The 10,271-nt window shown below is 45.1% G+C and overlaps 1 long non-coding RNA gene across 1 annotated transcript; it reads left to right on the forward strand.

The window, feature by feature from the left end:
* The first annotated feature begins 617 nt into the window (after positions 1-617).
* LOC128324975 (uncharacterized) lies at positions 618-2,780 on the forward strand. Its single transcript, XR_008307194.1, has 2 exons — positions 618-751; positions 2,464-2,780. It is a non-coding gene; the product is annotated as an uncharacterized LOC128324975 (long non-coding RNA).
* The last annotated feature ends 7,491 nt before the right edge of the window (positions 2,781-10,271 follow it).

Below are 10,271 nucleotides of genomic sequence, written 5' to 3' on the forward strand. Positions count from 1 at the left end.
CTATTTAGCCAAAGAGAAACGAAACCTGTCAAATATTGTGGGCAGATTCAGATGATGAGTCTGACCATTCTCTTCCACTACTTGCTATAATGAGGGTGATGATGATAACACCAGCGTGGTGTAGTGGTTAGAGTGCTGGACTAGGACCGGGGAGACCCGAGTTCAAATCCCCATTCAGCCATGAATACTAGCTGGGTAACTCTGGGCCAGTCACTTCTCTCTCAGCCTAACCTACTTCACAGGGTTGTTGTGAAAGAGAAACTTAAATATGTAGTACACCGCTCTGGGCTCCTTGGAGGAAGAGTGGGATATAAATGTAAAAATAATAATAAAAACTTTGTCAGCCACCCCATAACAAATTGTTCTCTGGGTGGCTCACAACAGAGGATTAAAACATACAATGAAAACACATAACACATTGAATCATAACAAACAAAAAAGAAGAAAAGAAAATACAAAATACAATACACAGCAGCTTAAAAACTTACTTTTAAATTAGTTAAAAATCAGATCAAATCTGAAAATCAAAATCTAAAAGGCCTGGGTGAACAAAAAGGTCTTTACCTTGTTACTATAGTAACCATCACCACCTCTCACACACGGACCACCCCCTCAAACAGCTATAAACATAAGGTTTGGACAATACAGTCATCCCTTGCCCACTGTGGGTTTCCCAATCACGGTTTTGAGTATCCACGACTGGGAAATCGTGGCAGGTCTCACCAACCACGGCTTGATTATCTGCAATTTGGTGAGATTTTTTGGCGGGGTTTTCATTATTTTCAGGGGTTGGGGTGGTTTTGGGGGGGTTACCCTTCACTCCTCTTAGTGACTCATGGTGATTTGGAGGGATTTCTTTAAAAATGTATTTTGCGGTCCTTTCGTGACCGTGATTCCTGTAACCCTGTTTGTCATAGATTTCAATGGCTCGTCAACCACGAATTCAACCAACTGCGAGGTTTTCCCGGAACGGATCCCTTGCAGTTGGCAAGGGATGATTGTACAAATATGTTAAATAAACAAATAATTGTTTGGTGTGTTGATGGTGTGCTGGGGAGTGGGGCAGGGGGAGCCATGCACACTCATGTCCCACAATGCAGGAGAGCTGGTCTTGTGGTAGCAAGCATGATTAGTCCCCTTAGCTAAGCAGAGTCTGCCCTGGTTGCATATGATTTGAATGGGAGACAAGAAGTGTGAGCACTGTAAGATATTCCCCTTAAGGGATGGAGCCGCTCTGGGAAGAGCAGAAGGTTCCAAGTGTCCTCCCTGGCAGCATCTCCAAGATAGGTCTGAGAGAAATTCCTGCCTGCAGCCTTGGAGAAGCCGCTGCCAGTCTGTGAAGACAATACTGAGCTAGATGGACCAATGATCTGACTCAGTGTGTGGCAGCTTCCTTTCTTCCCATTCCACTTCCATTTACCTGGAGGAAAGCTCCCATTAGCACCAAAGAGAAGTTTCACTCACCCTGAGGTAAAAACAACCCAATTGGACCTGTGGCAGAGGGATTGGGGGCTTTAGCTCTTCCCCCATTATGGTCCTGATCTGTGTATGGCCTGATCCAAATATTAGGGATGTACACGAATCATGATTTGACACACAATTCAGAACACCCCCCCTGCACCTTGAACATGGAGGAGAGCAGGTGCATTCGTGCTCCTCTGCCGCTCTCCACCACTTTCTGAATCGGTGGCTATCTTCACATGTCGACGGTGCTCTTCCCCGGTGCCCCCACATGATGCCAGCATGCACATGGCCTCTGCGCATACGTGGCAGTCATGTGTGTCGTCAGTGTGCCGGTGTTGTTGTCCTGCTGACAACAATCCTGAGAAGTTAAAAACTGTGTGACTTGAAATGGGCTGTTTCAAGTGTCTTGAGTTCGAAACAAAATGTTCTTTAAATAAATGGCCTGTTTCAAGCTCAGAACAAAACAACCCCATTTCAGTTAAAAAAATGTTTTGATGTTATCAGCGCCATTTTGGAAGCCTGTTTTCCCCCTTGCTGATTGGTTTTCTATCACTGGCTTCTGATTAGCTTGCAATCTCCTTGCTTCTTGGTTGGCCTGTTATACAAATGATAACCAGTTGTTTTGTGGGTTGGGTGGTAGGTAGCACCCACACCATGCCCTACCACCCAACCCACTTTGGTGTCCCTAGGAGCTACCCATGGGGAACAATGGGGTATTTTGAGTTTCTCCATTGTTCCCTATGGCCAAAACACTCAAAACATTTCGAGGTTTGTTCTGTCAAAACAACTGGGTCGACCACTGTTTTGACAAAATGTTTCAGCTGTTTGCATTTTGTTTCAAGCTTGAAACAAAATGCAAAATCCGTTTTGTGCATTTACCTAAAACTGTGCTGCAGTAATGATTATAAGTGCGGAAGGACAGAGATTGTACTAACCACATGGTGGCAGTCATGTGCTTTCCCATTTGCCTCATGTTTTTTTGTTTGTTTGTTTTTTTAGAGCATGGAAATGGAAGGAACCAGACTTTCGTCTCTGCCGTTCGTCTCTCTACTATAGAAGCTGTTCCTTGAAGTACTTTCAAGAAAGCAAGAACTTCATTATGTACAGAGTGCCAAGTAGCAGTCAAGCATGAACCTCAGTGATTACTCTTTCTACATGTTTATGAACGCTTCAGGGATCTGTGGCTAAACCTATTGAGTCCCTTCCCCCTCTCTTAGATCCTTCTTTTCTTTAGCTTCACACAACAATTTCAGGCATTTTAAATTAATGTTTATTGTGACACATGGAGCAAGGTGAATAAATGGTCTGGAACAATGGGCTGTTTCATCATCTGAGGGAAAACTCTGTTTCGTCATCTGGGCCAGAAAACCAGGTATATCTTCTTTAGTTTACCCACGGGCGTTTTCAGAATATGGTGTAAAGTAGTAAATGAGAAAGGGTCTGTTTAAGATTATTGCTTTTTCTGCCAAATTAACAAAGAATATTAATTGCCAAGCTTGTGAATTTTGTTTACCAAAATTATTTGTGACATTTATAAGTTGTTTTTTAACATAGTTAGTGTGCTGGACTAGGACCGGAGAGACTCTGGGCCAGTCACTTCTCTCTCAGCCTAACCTACTTCACAGGGTTGTTGTGAGGAGAAACTCAAGTATGCAATACACCGTTCTGGGCTCCTTGGAGGAAGAGCGGGATATAAAACGTAAATTAAAATCAAAACAAAAACATGAAGCTTTTGAGTTACACAGAACACTTAGGCTGGATGTTAAAACCAAATTAAAAGGGGGGAAATATTTCCAAAAGAAGACACTGAATTTATGACAATTTGAATGTCCTTTATTAAACCTCTAGGTCCCGACATGTCTGTACATGGTACCTCCCTCCAGATTCCTCTTCTCACCTTTTCTGATAAGGCCTTGGTTTAACTCCTTAGTTCTCATCCCCTTCAAACTGTAACCAGGTCTCAATGCAGGCAATTCCATCCATCTTTTGCTACCCTTGTCGCTCCCTATTGAATTCCTCCCAATATGAACATTTAGCTTGTAAGCTTCATTATGGCAGGGATCTGCCTTGATTGTTTATGAAGCTCCGCCAAGAGTCACCTGTGTTGATAGTGCTATGTGTACATACATCATAAGTAACAACTAAATATGAACAACACACCTTTACTTTATTGAATGAAACTCACCTGAAGCAACTTTTCACTTTACAGTGTTTCCATTTGGAAATGCATTATAGCCAGAGCTTCTTGTGCATCCTATGTATCCATGGCATTGCTGCGCAGTAAAGAACCTACTGAGAATCCTGAGAATCTCAGGTTTTGCTTTTTTAATTTTGAGAAGGCAACAACCTGGTCAAGCACAGGTTGACATTATAAAGCTTGCTTCTGTGGACACCTGCCTAGCTGGATGAGGAACGGCATGCACAAATTGGTGCTTTGCATGTGGTGGGTCCCCAGATATTGTTGGACTACAACTCCCATCATCCCTATATTTACATGGGAGTACACATGCCACGTTTCTCCAGCCTTGCTTCTCCAAATGTTGAGAAGTTCCAGGGGTGCAGCAGTACTTGGGTTCAGACTTTCCTTGGAGGAGAGATTACTGGAGGCGTATGGTGTCTTTGTAATGTCTGCTTTGTTTATGAATATACAGGTTGAGCATTACTTGAAGCATATAACAGCAGCACACTCCTTCAAGTACAGCAACCGCTTACATCAGTTCCCTGAGAGAACCTTTGCACTCTTTGGTGCTACATCTCCCCCACCACCACTCGGCCCGGCTGCTTTATTCCAGGCCTCCAAAACCCCTGTCTCTCTGTCTCCCATCTAACTTGTCTGCCATTTCTTTTGCACAAGCGGATGGTGAATCAACTCCTCCCACCAAGTCAAAGATACTTGCAGTCTGACTTCCAGGCACAGGATTATGCAGAGAGTATAATCAACTCCTCCCACCAAGTCAAAGATACTTGCAGTCTGACTTCCAGGCACAGGATTAGCAGAGCCATTCAGATATATGCTCTTGGCTCATCAACCAGTCTGAAAAAGAGATAACGAGTCAGCTAAAGTCCACAGACATGTTTACACATAGCTTATGGAACCATCACTACCCTGCTTTTAGATGTCATATTCAGACTGTGTCAAAGCCGCTGCAAATCAGCTTATGATGTCTGAGGGTCTTTACCCTGTAACCATTGCAGGTGTTTGGTGGCCCTTGTAATTTATTGGTAATAGAGTATTCTGCTGCCAGCAACCGTGGCAACATTTGCTAATGGGAGTTCATCCCAAGAATCTTACAGCACTCTTGTCTTTATTTAAAATGTTTCTATTCTGATGTTTTTACCCAATCGATCCATAAATTGGCTTACAGCAAATATAAAAGGACAGAACAACAAAACCCTAAGAACATAAGAATATCCCTGCTGGATCAGGCCCAAGGTCCATCTAGTCCAGCATCGTGTTTCACACAGTGGCCCACCAGATGCCTCAGAGAAGCCACTGGTAGGAGTTGAGGGCATGCCCTCTCTCCTGCTGTTACTCCCCTGCAACTGGTCCTCAGAAGCATCCTGCCTTTGAGGCTGGAGGTGGCCTATAGCCCTCCGACTAGTAGCCGTTGATAGACCTCTCCTCCATGAAGTTATCCAAACCCCTCTTCAAGCCATCCAGTTTGTTGGCTGTCACCACATCTTGTGGCAAAGAATTCCACAGGTTGATTATGCGTTGTGTGAAAAAGTACTTCCGTTTGTTGGTCCTAGATTTCCTGGCAATCAATTTCATGGGATGACCCCTGGTTCTGGTGTTATGTGAGAGGGAGAATAATTTCTCTCTATCCACTTTCTCCACACCATGCATGATTTTATAGACCTCTATCATGTCTCCCTGAAGTTCAGAGTATTTATTTATAAATAAATAAGAATATTTACATACCACTTTTCAACAAAAAATTATCAAAGTGATTAACATAGCAAAAGGAATGGGAAAATAATGCCCTGTCTCAAAAAGTCTCAGAGTCTAAAAAGAAACCCAAGGAAGGCACCAGTAACACTTGGAGGGATGCTGTGCTGGCTTGGATACTGACTTATATCGAAGAGCTCAGAGCAGCTCACAAGAATTAAAACCACATAGTAAAAGTTAGAGCAAAACAAAATTAAACGCAGCAAAAAATGTTCTAAACACAATTACCAACAGATATAACTCAAAAGCAAAGCTGATTAAAAGGCTGCTGAAATCACTAGTAAACTCAATAAACTAACTCAATTACATAACATAAGAAGAGCCTTGCTACATCAGGACCAAGGAAGGCGTACCTAGTCCATCCTCCTGTTTCCCATAATGGTCCACCAGATGCCTCTGGGAAGCCCACAAGCAGGAGATAAAGGGATGCCTCTCTCTCTCGCTGTGGCTCCCCTGCGAGCATGACGTCCCCTTAGCTAAGCAGGGTACACCCTGGTTGCATCTGAATGGGATGCAACCCATCCAATGGGATGCAACCCAGTGTGAGCTCTGTAAGATATTCCCCTCGGGATGGGGCTGCTCTGGGAAGAGCAAAAGGTTTCAAGTTTCCTCCCTGGTGTCTCCCTGATAGGGCTGAGAGAGATTCCTGCCTGCAACTTTGGAGAAGATGAAGACAATACTGAGCTAGATAAGAACATAAGAACAGCCCTGCTGGATCAGGCCCAAGGCCCATCTAGTCCAGCATCCTGTTTCGCACAGTGGCCCACCAGATGCCGCTGGAAGCCACAGACAGGAGTTGAGGGCGTGCCCTCTCTCCTGCCATTACTCCCCTGCAACTGGTACTCAGAGGCATCCTGCCTTTGAGGCTGGAGGTGGCCCACAGCCCTCCGACTAGTAGCCATTGATAGACCTCTGACTAGTAGCCATTGATAGTAGCCCTCTGACTAGTAGCCATTGATAGACCAATGGTCTGACTCAGTAGATGGCAGCTTCCTCTGTTCCAACTGGTATCCAGAGGGATCCTACCTCTGAGCTTGGAGATAGCCTATAGCCATCAAGACTAGTAGCCATTGACAGACCTGTCCTGCATGAATTTGTCTAAGCCCCTTTTAAAGCCATCCAAGCTGGTGGCCATCACCACCTCCTGTGGCAACAAATTTATTCTATAGATCAATGATATGCTGTGTAAAGGAAGTAATAGCTTGCATATTGCGAAGTCTACCATCCTTCTAAGCAAGATGCCCCCACACTGTAGTGTTCTACTCAGAAGCACTCTGCAACTGCTTGGAAATATGCAGTTTTATATTTAAGGTAAAGAAAGCCACCTAATGGCGCAGTGGGGAAATGACTTGACTAGCAAGCCAGAGGTTTTCGGTTCAAATCCCCGCTGGTATGTTTCCCAGACTATGGAAAACATCTATATCAGGCAGCAGTCATATTGCTCTGTTGCCAGATTTGGCTTATTTTCAGCCAAATTTTGGGTTACGGCCCACGAGTATACCCCTTAGGTTCTGGCAATTAAGGCATCATCTCCTACTGCGCGGGAGATGACAATGGTAAACCCCGCCTGTATTCTACCAAAGACAACCACAGGGCTCTGTATTCGCCAGGAGTCGACACCGAGTCGATGGCACCAGTGGTCCCTCTAATTTTTTTCATCTCTGTGTGGAATGAGTTTTGTTCTGGGCGGCAGTATCAAGGCAGTGTGTGCGCACATGCATTCAGAGTGGGGCCTTCCTGGTTCAACCTGAGCGGGATCTAAAATTAACTGAGCAGACATCAGAAAACCTGTGAGCATGTGCACATGCACACGCCCTAGAGGGGACAGTGGATGGCACACTTTTCTTAATCTCAAAAACCTTGAATCTCATCATGGACTGGCAGCAAATGGGCAGCAGGTGGTGCTGTGAAATTGTGGGATGGCCAAGGACATCATCTGCATGAGGAGCAGAAAAGTGGTAAGAACTTCCAGTTTAAAATGGAGTATTTCTCCATCTGGAAACACCCACAGATCACGGTGTTCATGTAGCACTTCTTGGAAATGTTCCACATAAAATGGTCTCAGCAGTCCTGGTCTCACTGCAGTATCATTATTCCCCCATTCAAGATGGCAGAAGGGAGGCTCATACTGAGGGGTGGCGGCTTGCTTTGACCTGGGACTTACTAGATTATAGTTCATGTTCTTGGTCATGGCTTGTCTTTGCTTATAACTGAGTGAGAGCCTCAAGGTTCATGCCTATGCATGTATTTTCTTATCGGAAGAGGAGCCATGACTGGCCACAGCTTCTTGTGTTTTCGTTGTAAAAGCATTTTTGCCGCTGAAATCACCACCCGGAATATCGAAGTGAAACCCAGAAGTGCCACTCATGTTATAGTCACTTCCTGGCCTGTGCAAGCAACTCAACCTAGCATGCATTTGCTCACAGGGTGGGAAATGGGAAGGAAATACATGTTCTGCGTAAGGGCTACAAACTAGTGCTAAATGATAGAATAACATCCCAGGGTGCGTATCTGTAGATAATGATAATAATGGGTATAATACCACAAGACATTAGCCTGATTTCAGACACTGTGTTGTACACGTACATAGATGTCTGTACACTCATACATGTATTTGTGTGAATGACTGTAACTGCATTCATGTTAAAGTGAACCTGGGTCCAGGCCCCTCAAATGCATGGTACAGATAGGAAGTGTATTGCTGTACCTGTATTCAACATAACATGTGAATAACTATACCTGTGTACAGATATGTACCTGTGTACACTGTACACTCATTGTATGGGTGTTGAACATAACGTGTGAATGGGGCTATTGTGTTTGTGCATTACTAGGGATGTGCATGGAACCGGTGGGGGTGGTTTGAAGGCGGTGGGGGGCATACCTTTAAGGGTGGGGGAGGATGCCCTTACCCTCCCCACCTTGTTTCCCCCACAGGAGCTCCATTTAAAAAGTCTCAATCGGGGGCCAGGGTGGCAGCATACCTCCCTGCTGCCCCAGTATCCTCCTCGGCCGGAAGTAAAAGGACATAGCTGGTGCATGTGCGCACACCACGCACATGCCTGCACACGTTGTGCTCGTATGTTCGTTGGGCGTGTGCATGAGCGAGTGCAACGTGCATGTGCATGTGCACCGGGTACTTCCTTTTACTTCTGGCCAAGGAGGACACCGGGGCGGCAGGGAGGTACGTTGCCGCCCAGATGGAGACTTTTTAAATGGAGTGCCGGCGGGGAAAACGCGGTGGGAGGGGTAAGGGCACCCTCCCCCGCCCTTAAAGGTATGCCTTCCACCTTTGAACAGGTGGAACCGCCAGTTCGAACTAGTTCAGAGGCCCATAAAGGCCCTCCAAACCAGTTCTGTGCACATCCCTACGCATTACTGGGTGAAATGTCAAAGGACCAAATTAGATTTAAAAACAAAACAAAACTTATAAGCAATTGGTGGGAACAAACTGGATCAGGGAAACAGCACTGGGAAGCAGTTTAACCCTTTCCCCCATGCCTTTCCCCCCAGATGAGATCACATACCCTGGAGGTGCTAATGGTTTTGCTGTGGTGGGCAGTCAAGGCACAAGACAGATACTTGCCTTTTCCCCTCCAACATGATGGAAAGGTTTGGTTTTGATTGGGAAAGCAGTATCAGGTGGGTTGGAAAAAAATCCTCTTCTTTAGTGCCATTGCCCTATCCCTATCCCTCCACATCTTGGCTGCTTTTAAGACTCCCCCCACCCCCTACGGTTGGGAGATCTAATAGTTAGATCCCCTGCTGTTTTGGCCAGGAGGGACAGGGTTTCCCCTAGGCCCATTTGAATAATAGTGTTTTTGCCCTCTAACATGGGAAGTTAACAAATAAGAGAGCATTTTTGAGCATATACAACACAACGCCTTTCTTATAATGTAAGCAGAGCAAGCCCCCACAAATCCAGGATTAAAAAATAAGGGAAGAGAGGGTGTGGCTTTCCAGCAACTTTGATCCCCTGCAATTGTCATTCTTATATATATATACTTCCCCCATTTGTGTTGAATCTATAGTGCCTAATGAACAAACATACTAAGAATTTTGCCAGATGAAGAGTTCTGTGTAACTGGAAAGTCGACAATGAATATTTATACTGTATGTATATCGCTTTTCAACAAAAGTGCCCAAAGTGGTTTACATAGAGAAATAAAAATAAAGATAAACATTAAATCCCCTTACACCTAAAAAACAATTTCTCCAGTGAAAATGAAAACCGCCTACTGTTGTATCGCTTTGGGCAGATCTATCTTACAATATCGACATCTGCTTGATCCCAGCATAATATTCCTAGCTTTCCCCACAGAATCTTGGGAACTGTAGTTGAATGAGAATGCTAAGAATTCTGTTAAAGATCTTTGCACTCCCTCACAGGACCCCAATTCCAATTGTTCCTTAGGGAGATGGAAGGATTACCGTATTCAACCTTTTGAAAACTGAAGTGCAGCCAGCTCCTGATATCCTTTGAGACCACCACCACCACATCAGCTGTGGCCAAGTGAGTCACTTTTGAAGCCCACCCCCCTCTCTTCCTAGAATGGATCTGTGCGTCTCTTTCCCATACTTGGAGAAACTCCTTCTGTTAAACCCAAAGGCTCACGTTTCTCCTTGTTGCTATCGTACACCTGGCTTTGTGCAAACCTCAGATTACCCCTCAGTAGCTGACTCGGAAAGGTAGAGGATGGAGGCGGGCGGGGGGAGGAGGGGAGGGCGCTGGGTGGATGATGTTAATGCTTGTTCATGCTTCTGGGGCTCCCCCCCCCCTTTCCTTCTTTCCACCTTCTCTATTCTTTAATTGGCTGCCTTCTTGCTCTCCCTTTGCTGCTCATCGGATCCAGTGCTA

Source organism: Hemicordylus capensis, chromosome 4 (assembly GCF_027244095.1).
Source record: "Hemicordylus capensis ecotype Gifberg chromosome 4, rHemCap1.1.pri, whole genome shotgun sequence".
Taxonomy (NCBI): Eukaryota; Metazoa; Chordata; class Lepidosauria; order Squamata; family Cordylidae; genus Hemicordylus; species Hemicordylus capensis.